Here is a 22,233-nt window from a genome sequence, read left to right on the forward strand (position 1 = left end):
AGAATTGGTAGGTCAGGAGACTGAGATCCTTGAAGACTGACACTCTGTCCTGCTGATTTTTCTCAGCAGTGACTAGCACAGCACATAATGCATAGGGAACACTTAACAAAAGCTTGCTAAATGATGGCTTAAATGAAAAAATGGAGAAAGGAAAAGTAATGAGATTGATTGTTTTATATGACTCATAAATTGGCTCAGAAGGAACTCAAATGCAGCACCGTTGACCTAAGCATGTGGTTTCTATAGAATGCATACTTAGCTGCAGAAGGGCATTGCTATCCATCAAGTCATCATCTTTCAGTCTTTCAGGCTAGAAACTTTAGAAGCTCACATGAGTCATCCACCATGCTTCTCTTCCACATCTAAGCAGTCGTTGATTCCTGCCAGGCTTATCTTGGGAACACCCTCAGGCCCCAGTGCCTTATTGTTTAATTTCTAGACAACACCGGCCATTCTCTCTCACCTTCGCAGTCAGTTCTCTCCCAAATCACGGAAGTTATTGTCCAATAACTAGTGTATTAAACAAGATGGACTTGCAAGAGTTCAGACAGAAGCAATTTCTTCTATCTTATGACTATCGCTTTAAAACCGCTCTCAAATCTTTCTTTCCTATGCTAGATTTTCTGGTTACCTTCTGGTATTGAAAACTTCAGGCCAATCTAATATTAAAACTTCAATTTCCTACCCACATAAAAATTTCCCCTTCCACTGGTATGGGCTGCACCCAGACTTCCAAACAGAGTGAAGAAGGGTACTATGATGATTTTTGTTTTTCAGTTTCACCACCTTTTGTACCAGCTGGGCCCAGGAGAGAGAGGATTAGAAAAAAACCAGACCAGGTCTTCAGCAGCTCTTGAAGTTCTAATCATAGTGCCCTTGGTGAATAGCAGATCTACTGGACCTTCCTCTAAGGGGGTGCTTTTGAGGACTTGTTGAGAGATCCTTCCTCCTTGGGACCTCCTACTATAGCCTTCTTTTTCTGGGACAACACCCATCTCAGCTACACTCTTAACTTTTCCCCTTTATTACTTAGATTTCAAGACACCAACCACATGATGTTTGTTTTTCACGTTGGAATCATCTAGAAGGGCCCTTAGATAGGATCTGCCTGGTGGCTTAAATTCAATTCTTTCTCACATCCACCTGGCATAGCTGTCCCCAGTGTTTTCTGCAAGGGCAACCTGTCCCTGCTGGGATACACTGCCTTCACTCAGCTGCCCAAGGTGCTGCCAGCCAGCCTCTCTCTGAAGTTTTTTCTAGTGAAATTAGAGGGTAGCCTCTGGGTTTCTCCTCTTAGCCTTCTTTTATGAAGCCTGGAGATGCATGAAGGTCTAATCATGGCAGAACTGGCTCTAGGTCACTCTCTTTGTAAGTTTTCCCATGGCTGTCTTGTCTCTCACTTTAACTGTAGAGGAGAAGAAAACCTAAACTATTGTTCTCGGCTTTGAATCCTTAGCCAAAACTCTGAGAAAGGAAGAGGCCTATTCTAACATGATGTTACCATCCTTTAAAAACATCAGATTCAGTTTTGCTTTAATTTAAGTAACCATTCCAGGTTTACAGTGATTGATATTTGAAGTCAAGACTCAGAACAGATAACTGAAGTAGATCACTGGACCTCCATCATTTTGTAGATGAGAAATCAAAGTCCAGGGAAGTTGATTGACTTATGGAAGAGCACACAGCTAGTAACGACTGGCCCAGGTCTCCAAATCTCATGCTCTTCTACCACATTATCCTATCTAAGCTGCTTCTCCTTAAAAGGGACCAGAAGACAGACCAGCAAGTGGCATGGTGGTTGAGGCACTGGACCCCACATGGCTGACTCTGTGGTTTGAGTCCTGGACCAGTGGCCTGGAAAACACACTGGGTGCATGTGTATGTATGCCCAAAATCCTGAGAGGAGAATGGAAAAGAAAGCATCATAGCATGGCCATAGAACCAGGGAGGGAGGTGACTTCTCACTTTCTCTCTCTCTCTGTCTTCAGCTAGTATGCGTGCCCTATGGCAAAAACAAACAAACAAACAAAACCAAATATAACAGAGAGACCAGAGACATTTGCTCCTAAAATAAAGCTACTTGTTGTGTAATGATCGAATTAAAATAATATAGACTTTTATTTTTCCTTTCAGAGACAGAGAGAAGGAGAGAGAGATAGGTTCAAAAGCAGAGATAGGTATTTTTGACAGGGTCTCACCATGTTGTAATTCTCCTGCCCAGTCTCCTAGCTAGGATGACAGATGCACACAACCACATCGAGCATGTTCTGTTTGGTACAAGAACCAAACCTGGACCTCCCATTTGGTCTCCAGACTCCCTAGAGCTAGCACAATCTGTACCTGATCACAGCTGGGCCAAAATAATGTAGACTTTTAAAAATTTCCAAAAAGCCTATGAACTGGATGCTGTAATGATGGATGATTTTTAACTGTATTTTCTAGGATGATTATATTCTTAGATTATTCTTTTATTGTAAGGAATAAAGCTTATAATTTTATTCCACTTGAGTATAGGCCTCTATTATAGGAAATACTTTTGTATAAACAAAAAATAAAAAACTGCATTTATACAATGCAAAGTTCATTTGAATAGAATAAGACCAGAGTCACAGTCTAGTTAACTAGTTAACTGAATATCTTGAGTTAATCACTCAATCTCTTTGCAACTCATTTTTCCCAAATATATTAATAATATGGGGCGTTGGATTATATAAAAATCTGTCTTTCAATTCTGAAAGTAAAAATTCTTAAAAGCTTTGTTAGGAGCAATTATGAGAACTTACATAAAAAGTCTCAAAATATAAAATGGAAATTTATGTCCATGAAGGACTACAACATCTCATCATCCTCTAACATGAACCTTCCAACTAAATAAGGTCAGCCTTGTCAATTTAATCCAAATAAAGCACTCTTTTTAAAAATAAAGAAAGGAAAAAAGGTTTTTGCCATAGGGTGTATGTGCTTGCCAGAGAGACAGAGACAGTGAGAAGGAAAGTGAGAGATCGTCCTCCACAGGGAGGATGGTCAGGCCATAATCCCTTCTCTTCCATTCTCCTCCTGGGATTTTGTCCCTTCTCTTTCACTCTTCTCCTGAGATTTTGGGTGCACGCACATCCGGATTTGGGGCATGCATGCACACACACACACACACACACACATGCCCAGCATGAACTTCAAGACACCAGGTCCAGGACTCAAACCACCATTGGCCATGTGGGAGTCTAATGCCTTAACCACTATTCCACCTGCTGGCCCCAAGTAAAGCACTTCTAACTCAGTGTTTGTCCTCAAAGTCTCCACTTATCCTTAAGTCCCATCTCCTTCATGAAGTCTCCTTGACTGCTGACGTCCTCAATGGCCTCTCTTCTAGTTCCTACAGACTTTGAGCCTGCACTGCGCCATTAACTAATAATTTGTGTTCTTCTGGGATGCACACCATGATTCCTTGAGTCTGCAAGTTTTGTCCCCATTATAGTGCTTGCCAACAGCAGTCATGCTTACTGTCCCTGTTTCCTCTACTCTTGTTCAACATGGACTGAACACTCAGGTACCCTCTCTATACATTTGTTAGTGAAAAGCATCTGTTAGGAGGAAGGTCTGAAAGGCCCAATTAGAGACTCAAGATCTTGTGGGGTTCTCAGCCATCCCTGGAGCCCAATCTAGGGTCTAGGAAACAATGAAACTGATTCTTTTTCCTCCACCTCCCTTTGAGTTGTTCCCCAATCACCCTGGGCAAGGCTGACTCTGGTTGCTTTTCTATAGCTGTCATTTTCTGGAATTGGACCTATGACTTGAACCTCCTCTGCAAAAGGAATCATGAGTCTCTCTTTACACTGCTGGCTCCAGACCACCTTGCTCAGGCTAGGCCGAGGGAGTAGAGTCAGCCAGAGCACTGAGCTCTCTGGACTGTGCTTTGGGCCTCGTGGCTGAGAAGGCCAAAAAACTGACCATCACTCTGATGACTTTCTCTCTCCCCAGACCCTGGGGAGGAAGGAGGAAGAGCCATTTCCGTTACTACTCTATCTGGCTGGTCTCATCAGTTCCTCTTCCATTCTTTAAGCCTCCTCCTCCTGTTTCATACTCCTCGTTTTTCTTTCCTTGACCACTGTCCTTCTGGTAGTCTTGCTGAGTTTCATCTTTAATTTTCTTGCCTCTTTGTTATTCATCTTCTCTTTTTTCTCACCCAGACTGCTCTCGCCCTCTCTGTCAGCCCACCTTTCTGTTTCTGGTTATTACTGTGCTATTCTCGGCCCACAAGGTAGATGGGGCAGGGAGGAGCTTGCCAGGGCTAGGTAGTGAGGTAGGTAGTTTCCATACATTTTTCTCATCTGACAGCTGGTCACTGTCGTCATTGTAAGGTGGGGAACAAGAATGATTACAACGGGGTGCCCCTTAGAAGCTGATCTGGGGTCTCTACAGAAGTTGCCTCACACTATCTTGTCACAGAACTGGCCTGGAGGTGGCGCTGGTGCTGGCGTCTGGCCGCCATGATGAGGCAGGAGTTGAAGCCTTCCAAAGTAGGCCAAGCAGGCTGTGATACACAGTACTGAGCTTTCCCATCAGCCCTTCCTAACACACTGCCTCAGGTCACACATCCAAAGTGAAATGTGGGTGTTTTAATCACTGAAGAGAATCCTTAATACTGCTCCTTCAGCACATAGCTGTCTCTCCAGTGCCAGAAACCGCAGGGAGCCTATTGCTTCCCGTCCTGAACTGGATCCAGAAGCGTTAGGTGAGGCTCAGTACAATTTTCTGTTGTTATCATATAAGGCCCTTAGAGACCCTTCTCAATTCTAGCAATTAGCCACACAGGGGTCAACCAAGTGTTCTCAGCTCTAATTAACAGCTGTGTTGAATCTGGGACACATACAATTCCTTTGGGATACACTCTTCAAACAGAAACAAAACCAGAATATCAAGCTCCTTCCTCCTTATCAGAGGCTATGAAGTCTGAAAATTATTGCTGAGGGTATTCGTAATAAAAACACCAGGAAGCTGAGAGGCTTCTAGGCAGAACTTACGAGTTTAAAGGCAAAAAAATCATCTCATTCTTACTATGAAATGATCCAATGGGGCTCCAGAGGCTCCAGAGAGTGTTAAGGGAATTAGGTGCCTCCCAGCTCCACGCCCAGAGCCCAGCTACACCCAGCAGGCTACATGATATCATCACCACACAAATCAAAGGCTTGCTCTCTGGTTTCAAAAGGAAAAGGAAAAGGAACAGGATACTTTGTGTTGGGAGTCCTGCTCTGAGCGGGAACTATGCTGATGCCTGTTCAAATTGTTCCCTGGGTATTCTGGCTTCTTGCCCTGCCTGACAGCTGCAGGAGTTCTGTAAGAAATCTGAGGGAGAATTTCCTTTGCAGCCATGACTGAGAACCCAGGATCAAGAGCTTTGCAGACAAAAAAGAATTACCCTTCAAATATCCCAAGTTGTCCATTAGGGTCAACAAGCAGCCTGCAAAAGGGGCAGCTGGCAGTCCAGTCTTGGCTGGAGACATGTATTACAGGGAACCGGACACTTGAGTTTTTCTTTGCTAGCTAACAGACACACAGATATTTAAAAAATAAATATATTTTAATACTGGACTATTTCAAATGAACAGACATGTATAGAGTAATACCTATGGCCCAGATCAGCATTTATAAACTCGGTACCACATTTACTTCACATCTTTTTCTGAATAATGCATGCATACATTTGAATGCTCCTCCTTCCCCTGGCTCCACTCTTTACTCCTGTCCTCAGGTTGATATGAATTTTTCTGTATACCCACAACTAAGAGTATATACTCTTAACTATGAATGGACATACTCATCTTTTTTTTTTAAAAGAGTTATTTATTTTATTATTTAAAGAAAAAATTCGATCAAAGAGAGAGAGAGAGCAGGAAAGTGAGAAAGCAAGCTGCCAGGTCCAGGACTTGAACCATAGTTGGCCATGTGGGAGTTCAGCACCTTAACCACCATTCCACCCACCAGCCCCCAAATGAACTTATTCCTTTTTAAATTTAATGTTTATTTATTCATTCATTTTAATTTTACTAGAGAGAGACACACATAGAGAGAGAGAAAGGAAAAGTGAGAAAGCAAGCCGCTAGGTCTGGGACTCCAACTGTGGTTGGCCATGTGGGAGTGTCCAACACCTTAACCACCACTCCACCTATTGGCCCCTGAACGTATTCTTAAGCAATCATATCCTTCTCTGTTTTTGAAAGGTATGCAACCTGTACTTCTCCTTTTGCAATGTTTTTCTCTCAGCATGATTCAGAATTATTACACTAATACATCTAAATCTAGCACATTCGTTTTTACTTTAAAAAGGTATTTCAGCATATGACTATATCAAAAGGCCATCAATCTCTTATTAATACACATCAATAATACTCTTTTCTTTGGAATCACAAACATTGCTGCAACAAAGAGTCTTGTGTCCCTTGGGAAAACATACATGAGGTATTTTTCTCAAGGGCAGTGTTCTGAAAGTTTTACTCTTGGGAGCCTTTTACACTGTTAAAATTATTAAGGACCCCAAGTAGCTTTTGTTTATATGGATTATATCTGTTGGTCTTTATGGTATTTAAAATTAAAACCAAGAAATTTTAAAATGTTGATTTATAAATCCATTTAAAATAACAATAATAAGGCCGATGCAACTCCCTGCACCTGGGTCCTTTTTTCCCTTGGAAAGTAAATAATAAACCTTTTCTGTCCACTTAAAACAACAACAATTTGTTTTAATGAAACAATGTTTTTTAATGAAAAATAACTACATTTTACCACTCCTCCCCCCCAAAAAATTAATGAGTAGAGAAGCATTGTTTTGCATTTTTGCAAATCTCTTTAACATCTGACTCAATAAGTATCTGCTGAATTCTCGCATCTGCTTCCGCATTCAATCTGTTGCAATATATTGTCTAGCTGAAGTAACTGAAGAAACACAGGCCTCACACAGATAGGTACTTGTAAAAGGGAGGAGTAGCTTGATAACCTCAGATAATTCTGGATATTGTTCAGCAAAGAAACTAAATAAAAACTCAACAAATAATAGTTTCTTAAAGGTTAGTTGCAATTTTGTACTGTTACACTAAACCTTAGTGTTAGTGTAACATTCATCTTTCTTAGTCACTAGGAAAACATTTGTCCACTGAATTTGCAGGTCTTACAAATGTTGACAGATTTTTTTTATAGGATATCAAAAAAGCACATTGATTTCTATCACCACTGATTTAATCGTAAATGTTTTTTAAAATTGAGAAGCTATCAGGTTCATGGTGGTTGACACAAGTTTTCCAAAATTCTAATTTTTGCATGAAAAAAAATTCTCATTGGCAACAATGCAGTCAGTCATCTTCCTTGAAGTGACAAGCTCACTTTGTTCATTTTTGGAGAAAATGCCTGCCAAATTCTCAAGTCTGAATAACCATATTTGTCAGTCTTTCCTCCAAGTAAAAATGGGTTCCATGAAAATAGTGGCTAGTTCAGCTACTAGCTCAAAATAATGTACAAATGCTTCTAAGAGAATAATCATCATAACTTAGAGTGCAGAAATGCCTTTCATTTCAGTACACAGAATATTATTATCACAGAGAAGCCTAGCCTACATGGTGCAGTCTCTGGATTGCTAGACTACAGTTCTGGAAGCTATATGGCTGACCACAAGTACAGCTCTCCAGGTTGGCCTGGAGGTATGGCTGACATGTGTATTTGAGTGTCTAGGATCCTGAGGAACTGGAGGACTGGGAAGTAGGGATCACAGTATGACAGGAGCGTGTTACGGGTGTTCCTCACCTTCTCTCTCTGTGCACATGTGTGTTCTCTATCATTAAAAAAAATGAAAGAAAAAAAAAAGGTCAGCCTGTGGCATGGTGGTTAAGGTGGCTGGATCCCACATGGTTGACAGTGTGGTTTGAATCCCAGGCCAGGCAGTTTGAAAAACTTGCCAAGTGTGCGTGTATCCATACTCAGAATCCCAAAAGGAGGGAGAAAGCAAAGAGAAAGTATTGCAGCAAGACCAAGCCTCATGGGATGTGCTTTGTTCCCCCACACACTCTACCCCTCGGTCTCCAGCAAGCAGACACATCTGGCAAAATTAAAAGAAAAAAGGAGAGAAAAAAAAAAAAAAGACATGTGCTCAAGAGTTGAGATTTAATCACATTTATTAGTAATTTTATTGCTTCATCTATGAAATTCCTGAGTAAAACTGGATTTTTATTGTGATTATTTTACTTGATTTTTTAAAGTAGAGAATACAATAGTGACCAGAACAGTTTGGTGCCACAGCCTTGGTTTGTGCTAAAGCATCAGCAGTTTTACTAATGATTGTTTTTGCATTGAAAGGGCAAATAAAAACACATTGAAAAAGACAAGTAGTATAGAGTAGAATTTCTGGGGCCTAACATGTGACTCTACAATTTTACCAGATAACATTACATTGCTCTTCAAAGAAGTTGTACCTTTCTAGATGTTTACCAGCAACGTATGAAAATTCCTGTTTCTCCATAACCTGGCCACATGAAACTTGTATTTTAGCTGAGATTTTGGTACCATAGTGCAGACATTTAAAATCTTATTGAAGTTCAATTCATCAATATTTCTGTTTGTGATATTGAGTTATCCCATCTATAAACATGGTATACCTGGGTCCTCAAAAAGTTCATGGGGAGGGCAGCAGATGGCATGGCGGTTAAGGTGCTGGACTTCCACATGACCATCGGTGGTTTGAGTCATGGACTAACTTTCTCACTTTCCCTCCCTCTCTCAGTGTCTCTCTGGTGAGCACATGTACCCTATAGCAAATTTTAAAAAATAATAATAATTAAATAAAGTTTTTAAAAGTTCATGGGGGATGTGTATTATTACTATACATGGATTTCAAAATCTTTTTACACTGGGACCAGCAGTTAGTGTAATGGCTGTTGCTGGATTCTCATGTAGTTGACCGTGGTTTGAGTCCTAGACCCGGTGGCTTAAACTCATGCCAGGCACGTGTGCATGCATGCCCAAGATCCCAAGAGGAGAATGGAGGAAAAGGGATTGTGGTGTGGCCATCCCCCCTGGGGGGTGATTTCTTGCTTTCTGTCTATCTCTCTCTGTCTGTCTGGCGAGTGCACACACCCTATAGCAAAAACCTCTCAAAAAAAAAAAAAAAAAAACCCAAACAAACAAACAAAAAACCTTCTTATACCAAAACAAACTTATATATGTATTTTAAAGGTTTTTGCCATAGGGGATGTGTGCTCACTGGAAAGAGATAGTGAGAGGGAATGTGAGAAAATCACTCCCAGGAAGGGTGGTCATGCCACAATCCATTCTTCTCTTGGAATTTTGGGTATGTATGCACACATACCCAGCTTCATTTTCACGCTACTGAGTCTAGGACTCAAACAATAGTTGGCCATGGGGGAGTCTAGCACCTTAATCTATTCTAATTCTATTTTTCATGAACTTTTTCTTTTTTTGAGAGATTTTTGCTATAGGGCGTTTGCGCTCGCCAGACAGACAGAGAGAGACATAGAGACAGAAAGCGAGAAATCACCCCCCAGGGGGGATGGTCACGCCGCAATCCCTTCTCCTCCATTCTCCTCTCGGGATCTTGGACATGAACGCACACACGCCCAGTGTGAGTTTTAAGCCACCGGGTCAGGGCGCGAACTGCGGTTGACTACGTGGGAGTCCAGCAACATAGCCATTACGTTAACTGCTGGTTCCCTATTTTTCATGAACTTTTGAAGTACCTTCATGAATTTCCATTTATTTAGATCTTTTTAAAAAAGAAGTATTTATTTACTTAATTCCATTTGTTATTATTATTTTTTAATTTATTAGGGCAAACTACTGCCCTCAAAATTGAAGAGACAGAAAGATGGATGCAGAGAATCATAACTTATCAAACCAGAATCCCTAGGTCAGAAACTGCTATGAGAATTAGTAGTGGGATAAGAAAGTTGAAGCTGTAATTGGTAAGTTGTTGGAAGCTCAGCATGGGCATGTTGTGAGAGTTAAAAATTCCAGGAGGATCAGTCTTACTAGGGCTCCCACAGTGTCAAGGTTTACTTCCAGGGGCTCTCCACATTTTCATGGTGAATAGTGGGGAAAAGTCCTTGAGTTTCTGAAAGAAAAAGGGGAAAAGCAGCTAAACAGTTTTAAATAAATCCAGAGTTGGGGCCAACAGGTGGTGTGAAGGTTGAGGTGCTAGATTCCTACATGGCCAACTACAGTTCAGGTCCCAGATCTGGTTTCCTGAAAATCACAGAAGGCACATGTGCATATGTGCCCAAATCTCAGGAGGATTATGGAAGAGAAGGGATTGTGGTGTGGCCATCTCTTTCAGGGGGTGATTTCTCAATTTTCCTCTCACCATCTCTCTTTGTCTCTCTCTGGCAAACACATGTAGTCTATGGCAGAAACTTTTTAAAAAACATAGATATGCCCAGAGCATTCTGTTCTTTTTTTTTTTTTGCTATAGGGCGTGTGTGCTTGCCAGAAAGAGAGAGACAGAGAGACAGAAAGCGAGAAATCACCCCCCAGGGGGGATGGCCATGCTGCAATCCCTTCTCTTTCATTCTCCTCTTGGGATCTTGGGCACGCACGCATGCACGCCCGGTGTGAGTTTAAGCCACCAGGTCTGGGACTCAAACCGCAGTCGACTACATGGGAGTTCAGTGACATAGCCATTACGCTAACTTCTGGTCCGGAGCATTCTGTTCTTAACAAGGCCTTCTCTTGACAGTAACTATTACTGGACCCTAACTGATTAGAGTTTTGCCAGAGACCAACTAACCTATGGGAAGAGAAATACTCAAATTCAGTCCCCACCAGCTTTCCACATAGGGGAGGGGAAATGCCAAACTCCAGCCCGCTCTAGCCTTCCTGTTTCACTTAAGGTAGAAAAAATGAAAACAAGACTGAGAAGCATGTATGATAGTTACAGCCAAGGGGCACAGGTTCACTGAAGTCTGAGACCTAATCATAGATATGTAGAACTTTCTCCCTCTTCCCATATCTCACCACCATATTAATAGGGCCCTTGTTTAATAATGGGAATACAACTGAAAGAATTGTTTGTCTTGGATATTATTTAAGAAGACTCTAGGAAAATCTAAAGCCAGTATAAGAGACAGACACAAGGATATCAGAGGAAATTTAAGCCTCTGAGACCTACAACTAAGGCAAACAGTAACTATAGCCTAATCTTCAACCAGATAAATCTAAAAATCTCACACAAATGGCGTATTTATCTCAGTTCTTTTTAAAAAAGATATATATTTATATATGTGTGTGTGTGTGTGGGGGTGTATTTTTTTCTTTTCTTTTTTAGAGATTTTTGCTATAGGGCACATGCACTCGCAAAAAAGACAGACAGAAAGTGAGAAATCACCCCCCAGGGGGGATGGCCATGCCGCAATCCCTTCTCCTCTCGGGATCTTGGGCACGACCGCACACGCACCTGGCATGAGTTTAAGCCACTAGGTCTGAGACTTGAGCTGTGGTCAACTACATGGAAGTCCAGCAACATAGCCATTATGCCAACTCCTGGTCCCCTTTTTTAAAGATATATTTTTAAAAGGATTGTTTTATTTAACTTTATTTATTTATTTATTTAAATTGGACCTGAGAACGACAGAGTTGGGGGGGAATGAAAAAGCAAGCTACCAGGTCTGGGACTCCAACTGCAGTCGGCCATGTGGGAGTCCAGTGTCCTTAAGCACCATGCCACCTGCTGGCCTTATATCTCAGTTCTTTTTTAAAATAAAATTTGCCACAAGGCATGTGTACTGGCCAAAAAGAGAGAAATGAAGCACCTCCTATGGTTGTACTGCATTTCCTTTTTCTGTTTCTCTCTCAGGATTTTGGGCACACGCACATGCACTCACACACACACACACACACACACACACACACATACACACACGCCTGGGGTGTTTCTCAAACCACTTGGTCCAGGACTTGAACCGTGTGGTTAGCCATATGGGGTCCAGTTGTCTCAACCACCAGGCAGTGGGCTGCTTCTATCTCAATTCTGTTTATCCAGTATATTATGTCTGGCTTTCAACAAAGAATTACAAGACATCCTACAAGATAAAAAAATAGTGTGAAGAGACAGAGAAAACATCAAAACCACAGTCAGATATGCAGGGGTGGCAATTTGAGACAACTATAAATAATATGCTACAACAGTTACATTTTTATAATTCTTATGTATTGTACCTGTTTCTTATACAAGTCCTCCAGTATAATGGTAAATGCAAGTGGTGATAATGATCATACTTGTTTTTTTTTCCTTGAATTTAAAAATGTTTCTAACATTTCACTGTTGAATATAATGTTTGCTGTAGGTTTTAATAGATACTCTTTTTCAAGTTAGGAAAAAATCTCCTATTTCTGGTTAACTGAGAGTTTTGTGCTTTTTAAAATAATGAATTAATATTGAATTTTATTGAGTACTTTTCTATATCCTCTGAGATCACATGGTTTTCCTTCTTTATACACACATGTGTTGAAATAACAGATATTTTCCTTATGATAATTTATTTGTGTGATAAACCCAAATTGATTGTAATTTTGAAAAAAACACATTCCTGGATTTGAGTTGCTATTATTTTGTTTAGGATTTTTTTTACGTTTGTTCTCAAAACCAAAACCGACTTGTATCCTCCTCTCTTGTACAGTCACTTTCTGGTTTCGGTATCAAGGATAGACTCGCCTCGTAAAATAAACTTTCCATTTCTTAGTTCATTTCTGGAAATGAACTCGCCTGTAAAATCATATAAACCTCATTTTTTTTGTGGTAGATTTAACTATTATTCCACATCTTTTATGATTGTAGGTCTAGTTGTGTCTTCTATTTCTTTGCAAGTTAAATTTTATAATTCATGTTTATCTTTAAAAAATTTGCCTTCAGATTTATTGCCATTAATTTGGTCAAAGCATCTTTTGTTGCAATCATAGTTATGTCTTCTGTTTTTAGTTTCGCCAGAGGGTTCATGCACTCACTGGGGAGAGACACAGAGAAAGGAGGGAAAGTGAGAAGGCATCTTGTCATGGGGAGTGGTCATGCTGTGATCCCTTCTCCTCTGTTTCTGCATCTCTTTGGGGTTTTGAGCAGATTTATGCTTGTACCCAGTGTTTCTCTAAGTACTGGGTCTGGAACGTGAACTGTCTGGTTAGCCATGTGAGATTCATCCACCTCAACCAACATGCCAAGGTCTGGCCTCGTAGTTATGTTTTCTTCTTTTTCTTTTTTTCCCTTTTTTGATTTGCTAAAGGCATGTGCACTCACTGGAGAGAGACAAAGAGAAAGTGAGAAAGCACCTCCTATGGCGGATGGTAATGCTGCAGTCCCTTCTTCATTTCTCCTTTGGGGATTTTGCAGCACCCAAGTGGGTCCAGGACTCAAACCACACTGTTGACCATGCTGAATCCATCTTCCTTAAGAACCATGCTTCCACTGGCCCCATGGTTATATCTTTATTTAATTTTCAGTATTTTTTATTTGTGTCTGGTCTTTTATTTATTAACCTTACCAGAAACTTGTCTACAATATTATATCAAATCTTAGATATTATTAATGCTCAAATACTCATGTAAAGTATTTCAGAGATATGAAAATGTAAACAAAGTATCTACAAGTAGATAATACAAGGTATCTTCTTAGTCTCTTTAAAAAACTAGCATCGTTACATCGTTTCTCATACAGTACTTTTTCCTATTACATTTACTGTTTCTTATACTTTCTTACTCTCCTATTCATTTATTCATTTTCTGAAGTTTACATTTAGAAACTCATTAATTTTTATTATTTTTTATAATAAAATATGTACATGTGAGGGAGTAAATTTTCCTCATGTACTATTTGTACTGTAAGTTTAATATGTAATATTTTCATTACCATTTAAAAATATATTTCATGTTCATTAACATTTCTTTTCTTTCTTTCTTTTTTTTTTTTTTGGAGAGGTTTTTGCTATAAGGCGTGTGTGCTCGCCAGAAAGAGAGACAGAGATACAGAAAACGAGAAATCACCCCCCAGGGGGGACGGCCATGCCGCAATCCCTTCTCCTCCATTCTCCTCTCGGGATCTTGGGCACGCACACACACATGCCCGGCGTGAGTTTAAGCCGCCGGGTCCAGGATGTGAACTGCGGTCAACTACATGGGAGTCCAGCGACATAGCCATTACGCTAACTGCTGGTCCCAACATTTCTTATTTTAAGACTGCATTATTGAAAATATGTTTTTAAATTTCTAAATATTTAAAAGCATTGGTTGGGGCTGGCAGGTAGCATGGTAGTTAAGGGTGTTGGAATCCTACATGGCTGACTGTGGTTCAAGTCTTAGACCTGGCAGCTTGCTTTCTCATGTACCCCCCTCACCCCCTATCCCCCCCTGGTCAAATTAAAATAAATAAATAAATAAAGTTAAATAAAATAATTCTTTTAAAAAAGTATTTCTAACGTTATTACATTGCATTCAAGAAGCATTATATATAGATTCTTTAGTATTTTCTTTCTTTATGGTCTTGTTTATAGTCAATATTTGTAAATTTTTTTCTGTGTAATCCTGTAGTCTTGAAAGTTATGTATTCTCTAATGGTTGGGTGTAAGGTTCTGTATGTATCGATTGGATTGAATTTGGTGTCAGTTATATAAATGATCTGTATCTTGAAAAAATGTTTCTGTTTGTTCTTATTATTTCCTGTGTGATGAATATTAAAAGTCATCAAGTGTGGTTTTGAATTTATCAGTTTTTCCTTTGACTTTTGTCAAGTTATTATCTACGTTTTGGGTTGTCAGAAGTCATGACACATTTTTGCATAGAAAAAATAAGACATTTTCATCAACCTAATAATACAAGGCTATGCTGTTAGGTCTTTATCTTCCTCATGACTGAACTCAACCACTCATTTATTGAATGTCTATGTTGTGCCAGACATTATTCAAAAGAGTGAAAACAAACAGCATTGAACAAAACTTAAAAGAATTTGGGCCAGCCTGAGGCATAGTGATTAGGCCACTGGATTCTCACATGGACCACTACAGTTCAAGTCCTGGACCCAGTAGTTTGAAACATGCCAGGTGCATGCGTACACGGGCCCAAAATTGAGAGGAGAATGGAGGAGAAAGGATTGTGGCATGGCCATTCCCCCTGGGGAGTGATTTCTTGCTTTCTGTCTCTCTGTTTCTCTCTGTCTCTCCATCAAGTGCACTTAATTTGTGGCACGAAGATCCTGTTGTAGGTGCCTCAACCCCGTGGAAGAAAAATAACTTTATTTTTTGTTTTTTAGAGGAAAATTTTTGCTGTAGGGCACATGGGCTTGCTGAAGAGACAGAGAGAGACAGATCAAGAGAAAGTGAGAAATCATCCCCTCAGGCAATGACCGCACTGCAATCCCTTCTCCTCCAGTCTCCTCTTGGAATTTTAGGCACACATGCACACACACCTGGTGTTATTTTTAAGCCGCTGGGTCCAGGACTCGAACCACAGTTGGCCATGTGGGAGTCCAGCACCTTAACCACTACGCCACCTGCTGGCTTCAATAAATAAAATTTTAAACAAACAAACAAAAATACTGTCACAGAAATGAAAAGGTCAACTGACAAGTTAAATAACAAAATAGATATACTTAAACAGAGAATTTCCTAAAATAACTGTGAAGAAATCACGCAATGCAATAGAAAGGGATTAAAGAGAATGGGTGCACCTCTCATGCACCCCATTGCCAGAGAGAGGGGGTGGGAGAGGAAGAAAGTGATTAAAGAGAATGGGTGCACCTCTCATGCACCCCATTGCCATAGGGCATGTGCACTTGCCAGAGAGAGGGGGTGGGAGAGAAAGAAAGTGCTTCTCAATTGGGTATGTTTATGCCATAATCCCTTTTGTTTCATTTCTCCATCCTGTCAGGATCCTGGACACACAAGCATATGCATCCTGTGTGTTTTACAAACCACTAGAGCTGGAATTTGAACTATGGTCAGCCATGTGGGACCCGGCTCCCTGCACACATGGGTTGTAAGTGCTGCACTATGGGGTGGCCCAAGCTTTTACTTGTCATGGCTTCTTCTTTTTTTTAAATATCTCTTTAATCACTCATTTAATTAAATATTACCAGTTTTATAAGCATGTGTGTGTGTGTGTGTATATAGCTTTATGCGATTTTATCACACGCATTTTTTTGTGTAACCACCACCACAATGGAGATATACAGTAGAACTGTTCTATCACAAGTTTCTCTCATGCTGCCTCCTTAGAACCACACACTTCCCTTATGCTCCTGCCTTGTCCTAAACCTTTGGCAACCATCAAGATGTTCTCTATTTCTCTAATTTTGTCATTTCAAGAATGTAACATAAGTAGAATAATATAGAATATAACTTGTTGAGATTAACTTTTTTCACTCATCATAATTCCTTTGGGATTCATCTAATTCGTGCATGTATAAATGGTTCACTCCTGAACCAGCCAGTGGTGTGATGGTAAAGGCAACTACATCTCACATGGCCAATAGCATCGTTGGAATCCCAGATCCAACGACTCAGAAACACACCGGGCACATGTGTGTGCATGTTCAAAATCCTAAAAGAACTGAGGAATGGAAGAGAAGGGATTGCAGTGTGACCATCCCCCATGAGGGGTGCTTTCTCACATTCTCTCTCACTCGCCAGTGAGCATACATGCCCCTAGCAAATTAAAAAAAAAAGTAATTAACTCCTTTTAATTGTTGAGTTGTATTCCATGGTATGGATATACAACAGTTGTTTTAATTATTTATCAGTTGGAAGGCTTCTGGATTATTTCCAGTTTGGGACTGTTCTAAATATTCACGTATAAATTTTATGTGAATGTAAGTTTTCATGTCTCTGGGATAAATGCCCAGAATTCAATTCCTAAGTCACATGGTGATTGTATGTTAAGTGTTAAAAAAAAAATAGCCAAACTGTAACCCAGAGTAGCTGTATCATTTATTATTCTGAGTAATGAATAATCTCGTATCTCTGCATCCTCAGTACCATTTCATATTATCATTCCATGTCAGTTCACTATCTGGGAGACTCTTAATGAAAGCAGATCAAAGAGTCTATCTGCTCCACGGGTAGGACACACATGAGTTTATTGATACCTGTGACTGTTTTTGCCTGTGGTCTGGAAAACCTTAGTAATCTGAAGTTCCCCCAAATTCTGTATCCCTTAAGTAAAATGCTTCTACTTCTTCAACAGAGCATGTGCACGTCCATGTGAGAATGAGAGAGGCAAGAGTGCCGTCCACAGAGTCTGGTCACACCACGATCCCCTTCTCCCAGTCCTCCAGCCCATGGTCTGAGTCACGTGTGCACACTCGTGGCATGTTTCAGGCTGACTGGGCCAGGGATTTGAACCCATTTGTAAAGTGGCATCTGGCTTTCTTCAATAGTTCATTACCACTGTGCCATGAAGCTGGCTTCCATTTTTATTTTAAATTCACCTTGAAATCTTCATTTCAGAGTACCTATATGTGGTTAAAGTTATCTTGCACTTGGCAACTCGGTGAAATACTTACTCTTATAAATCACCTTGTTTCCTTCTTTAGTTGCTTCAATGTTGCATTTCCCATGAAGTTTATTAAGAGTGTAGGGGGAAAAAACAACTTAGTCAAATTTCCCTTTGACTGACTGCCCTAATTTAAGTTATCCTTTAAACATAATGTGTGCCTCCAGCCCAGTGGCATGATAGTTAAGGCACTTGATCCTGCATGGTCGACTGTGTGATTTAGTCCCAGACCCAGTGGCTTGAAAAACACCCCAAGCACACATGTGTGTATGCCCAAAGTCCAGAAAGGGCGGAGAAATGGAGCAGAAGGGCTAGCACATGACCATCCCTCATTGGTTTCCCAGGCCTCTTCACCCACTGTCTCTCTCTGACAAGCACACGCACTCTCTGGCAATTAAAAAAAAAAAAATCGTGAGGGCCAACCCTGTCATATAAGTAGTTAAGGGTTTTGCACTGGGAACCAGATCCCCTACAGCTAACCACAGTTCAAATTACAGTCACAATGGTTAAAAACACATCATGGACCAGCAGATGGAGTAATGAACTCCCATGTAGTCGACTGCGGTTCAAGGCCCAGACCTGGCGACTTAAAACTCATGCTGGGTGTGTTTGTATGCATGCTCAAAATCCCAAGAAGAGGGACCAGCAGTTAGCGTAATGGCGATGTCGCGGGACTCCCATGTAGTCGACTGCGGGTCAAGGCCCAGACCTGGCGACTTAAAACGCATGCTGGGTGTGTTTGTATGCATGCTCAAAATCCCAAGAAGAGGGGCCAGCAGTTAGCGTAATGGCGATGTCGCGGGACTCCCATGTAGTCGACTGCGGGTCAAGGCCCAGACCTGGCGACTTAAAACGCATGCTGGGTGTGTTTGTATGCATGCTCAAAATCCCAAGAAGAGAATGGAGGAGAAGGGATTGTGGCGTGGCCATCCCCGCTGGGGGGGGATTTCTCGCTTTCTGTCTCTCTGTCTCTCCAGTGAGTGCATGCACCCTAAAAAATCTTTCTCCAAAAAATACACATTAGGCATGGGGCCAGCAGGTGCTATGGTTGTTAAGGCATTAGAATCCCATGTGACTGATTATAGTTCAAGTCCTGGACCTGGCATCTTGCTTTCTCACACTCTCTTTCTTTGGTAAGTGCATGCCCAATAGCAAATTAATAATAATAATAATAATAATAATAATAATAATTTTAAATAAAAGCAAATTTAAAAAAATAGTAATAGATACAATTAGTTAAAAATAATTCTTTAAAAACAACACACAAACAAAAACCACATCAGGCAGATGTGTATGTATGCCCCAAATCCTGACAGGATGAAAAAATGGAGGAAAAGAGATCATGGCATGACCTTACCCCACTGGGGGTACTTTCTTTCTCTTTCTCTGGCAAGAGTATTTACCTTCTGGCAATAAAAATCAAAATTGTGTGAATGTTTTGATATGCATAATAATGCCTATACTGTATAGTTGTATATGTAGATGATAAATATATATGTATAATTGTACATATAGATGAAAAATACTGGAAGAATATGTATCAAAAAGTTAACAGTGATAACCATTGGGTAGAACTACTCTCAATGTTAATTTTTTTTCTATTTCTTAACCTAAAACCTTGCTGGGTTTTCTTTCTGTTCTCCTGTTAGCTGGGATGATTTTCTGAGATTTCTGTCTTCAGACTCCATTTTCTCATTCTTTCCTGTTGTCCTTAACATTTTTCTTTTCTTTATTTTGTTTTGCCATAGGGTGCATGCACTTGCTGGAGAGACAGAAACAGACAGAAAGAAATTACCTCATGGGTGAAATGGCCATGCTACCATCCCTTCTCTACTCTTACCCTGGGATTTCGGACATGCACACACACGCCTGGCATGAGTTACAAGCCGCCATGTCTGGGACCTGAACTGTAGTTGACCATGTGGGAGTTCAGTGCCCCAACAACCAACCACTCCACCTGCTGGCCCCTTGTCCTTAATTTTAGTATACAGATGACCAGAATAAAGACTACACCTTCCAACCTTCCTTGAAACTAGCCAGAACCATGTGTCTACCTTCTGGTGAATAGGATGTAATTAGAAATGTCATATGTGACTTGGGAAAAGTGTCCTTGAGTGGAAAATGCACGCTCTGCTTCCTTTGTTCCTGCTTTTTACTAACATAATGATAGACGTTGAGCACCCCTTCTGGACCAGGAGGATGAAGTTCACAACCTGACTGGGCCCGTGTCTTGCAGGAACCTCAGGCTGAGTGTCTGCCGGTGGCCAAGAACGGGCATGGACCAACAGGCCTACTCCGGAGCCAGCCCGGAGCGTGTGGAGGCTGAGTCAGAGCTGGGTGCTGCTGGACGAGCCCCTGAGGAGGAGGATGGCCTGCATGGAGGGCCGCCGCCTGGGCGCAGGTTCAGGGAGCAAGCTTCCGAGGTTGGAAAGAAGTGACTTTTCTGTTTAACAAGGATGATGAACAACAACTGCTGGAAAGATGTAAATCCCCCAAGTCCAAAGGAGCTAGCATACAATTAAGAGAAGAGTTGAAGACAGAGAAGAAAGCTGGATTTGGGGACAATTTGGTTTTAAAACAGAATAAACAGTCTAAAAAACCAGATGAGATTGAAGGCTGGGAGCCTCCAAAACTCATTCTCGAAGACGTATCAGCTGGTTCAGGGGACGCCTCGTGTGGCCACCTGTCCCGGCTGGGCTGGCAGGATGACGCCAAGGGCTCGACCAAGTACACCGGCCTGGCCAGCTCAGCAAACAGCTCCAGGTGGAGCCTAAGGTCGGCAGGGAAGCTGGTCAGTATCCGACAGCAAAGCAAAGGCCACCTGACGGACAGCTGGGAGGAGGTGGAGTGGCGAGGAGAAACCACATCGCCACGTGTGTTCAGACCATGATGCCATTTCATTGCGCTTCTAAGAGTTTGCAAAGTCATGGTGATTTTTAATTAGTATACTATGAAGTTGTAGTTAGTATACTATGAAAGAGTAGATAGTCTTACAAAAAGGTCCCAATCTAGAGAAACTGGAAGAAGCCTGGATCCATGGCTCCTTTGTGAATCCTGTCATACTGCTCTTAGACGTCTCATCTCTGGATGTTTTACATGAAAGCAACATGTATGTGTGTTTAAGGCATTGTTAACTTTTTTGTTTGTTTTGGTTTTGCCATAGGGCACATGCACTCACGTGTGTGTGAGAGAGAGGGGCAGAAAGAGAGAGAAAGTGAGAAATCTCCTCTTAGGGGTGATAGCCACACCACAGCTTTTCTCTAATCTCCTTTTGGGAGTTTTGGTACACACGCACACGCACCTGGAGTGATTTTTAAGTCACTGGGTCTGAAACTCGAACCATGAAGTTGGCCATGTGAGATCCAGTACCTCAACCTCCATGCCACCTGCTGGCTCATTTTTGTTGTTGTTGTCATAGCCAATCAAATCCTGACATGGAATTATTGTATAATTTTTATTTTCCTTTGTCTCAATGGTGAAGAACATATATAGTATGCTTTTCTTGGATATGTTAAACATAATTTCTATAAGTGAACTCTCAAGCTCTGATTTTTTAAAAATAATTATTTAATTTTATTCATTCATTCATTTATTTTAATGTGACTAGACACACAGAGCGAGAGGGAAAGTGAGGAAGCAAATCACCAGGACAAAGACTCAAATCGGTGGTTGGCCATGTGTCCAGTGCACCTTAACCTTAACCATGCCACCTGCTGGCCATTCTTAGGCAGTTTTAAGATTGTTCAGGGAACGGGAACCAGCAGTTAGCGTAATGGCTATGTCTTTATGAGTATTTTTGGCTCTCTTAATGACAATTCTCCTTTCAAAATTATTTCCACATATTTTATATTTCAACATATATTTTAGAAGCTTGAAATTAGACAATGGAAATATGTTTAATAAAGTGGTACATGGAAGTACTGTTAACATGACTGGGAAAAAAGCTGAATTAAAAAAAAGGAAATTTGTTTATCATAAATCGATTGTTCAGGGACCAGCAGTTGGCGTAATGGCTATGTCGCTGGACTTCCATGTAGTGGACCACAGTTCGAGTCCTGGACCTGGTGGCTTAAACTCACACTGGGCGTGTGTGCATATGTGCCCAAGATCTTGAGAGGAGAATGGAGGAGGAGCGATTGCAGCATGGCCATCCCCCCTGGGGGGTGATTTCTTGCTTTTTGTCTCTCTGTCTCTCTCTGACTTTCTGGCAAGTGCATGCGTCCTATAGCAAAAAAACAAAACAAAAAAAACGAAAAACCTCTCAAAAAAAGATTGTTCAATCTGACGAATTTCTAGTTCAATGAAAACATTAACATATGTTTGCCAGGACACACATTTAAAAATGTTCATGGCACAATCCATTTGTAAGAGCAAAAATTTACAAACTGCTGATTAAATAAATCATACTACATGTCTGCTATCAAGTACTATATAATGGTGAAATGAATGAATTATAACCACAACATTACTGATAAACTTTAGCAATATAATGTTGAATTAAAACAAGTCCCAGGACCCGCTAGGTGGTGCGGTGGAGTCCATCTCACATGGCCGACTGTGAGGTTTGATCCTGGCCTGGCAGCTTGAAAAACACACCAGGTGCGAGTGTGTGTGTACTCAAAACCCCAGAGAGAAGAGTGGAGGAGAAAGACTGTGGTGTACTTATAACCCCTGGAGGGTACTTTCTCACCCTCTCGCTCTCTCTCT

The 22,233-nt window shown here is 40.9% G+C and overlaps 1 pseudogene; it reads left to right on the top strand.

The window, feature by feature from the left end:
- Nucleotides 1-19,776: 19,776 nt before the first annotated feature.
- LOC102495267 (testis development-related protein pseudogene) overlaps nucleotides 19,777-22,233 on the top strand; it is a 9,761-nt pseudogene continuing 7,304 nt past the window's right edge.

This window comes from Tupaia chinensis, unplaced genomic scaffold (assembly GCF_000334495.1).
Source record: "Tupaia chinensis unplaced genomic scaffold, TupChi_1.0 Scaffold000207_1, whole genome shotgun sequence".
In the NCBI taxonomy this organism is placed as follows: Eukaryota; Metazoa; Chordata; class Mammalia; order Scandentia; family Tupaiidae; genus Tupaia; species Tupaia belangeri.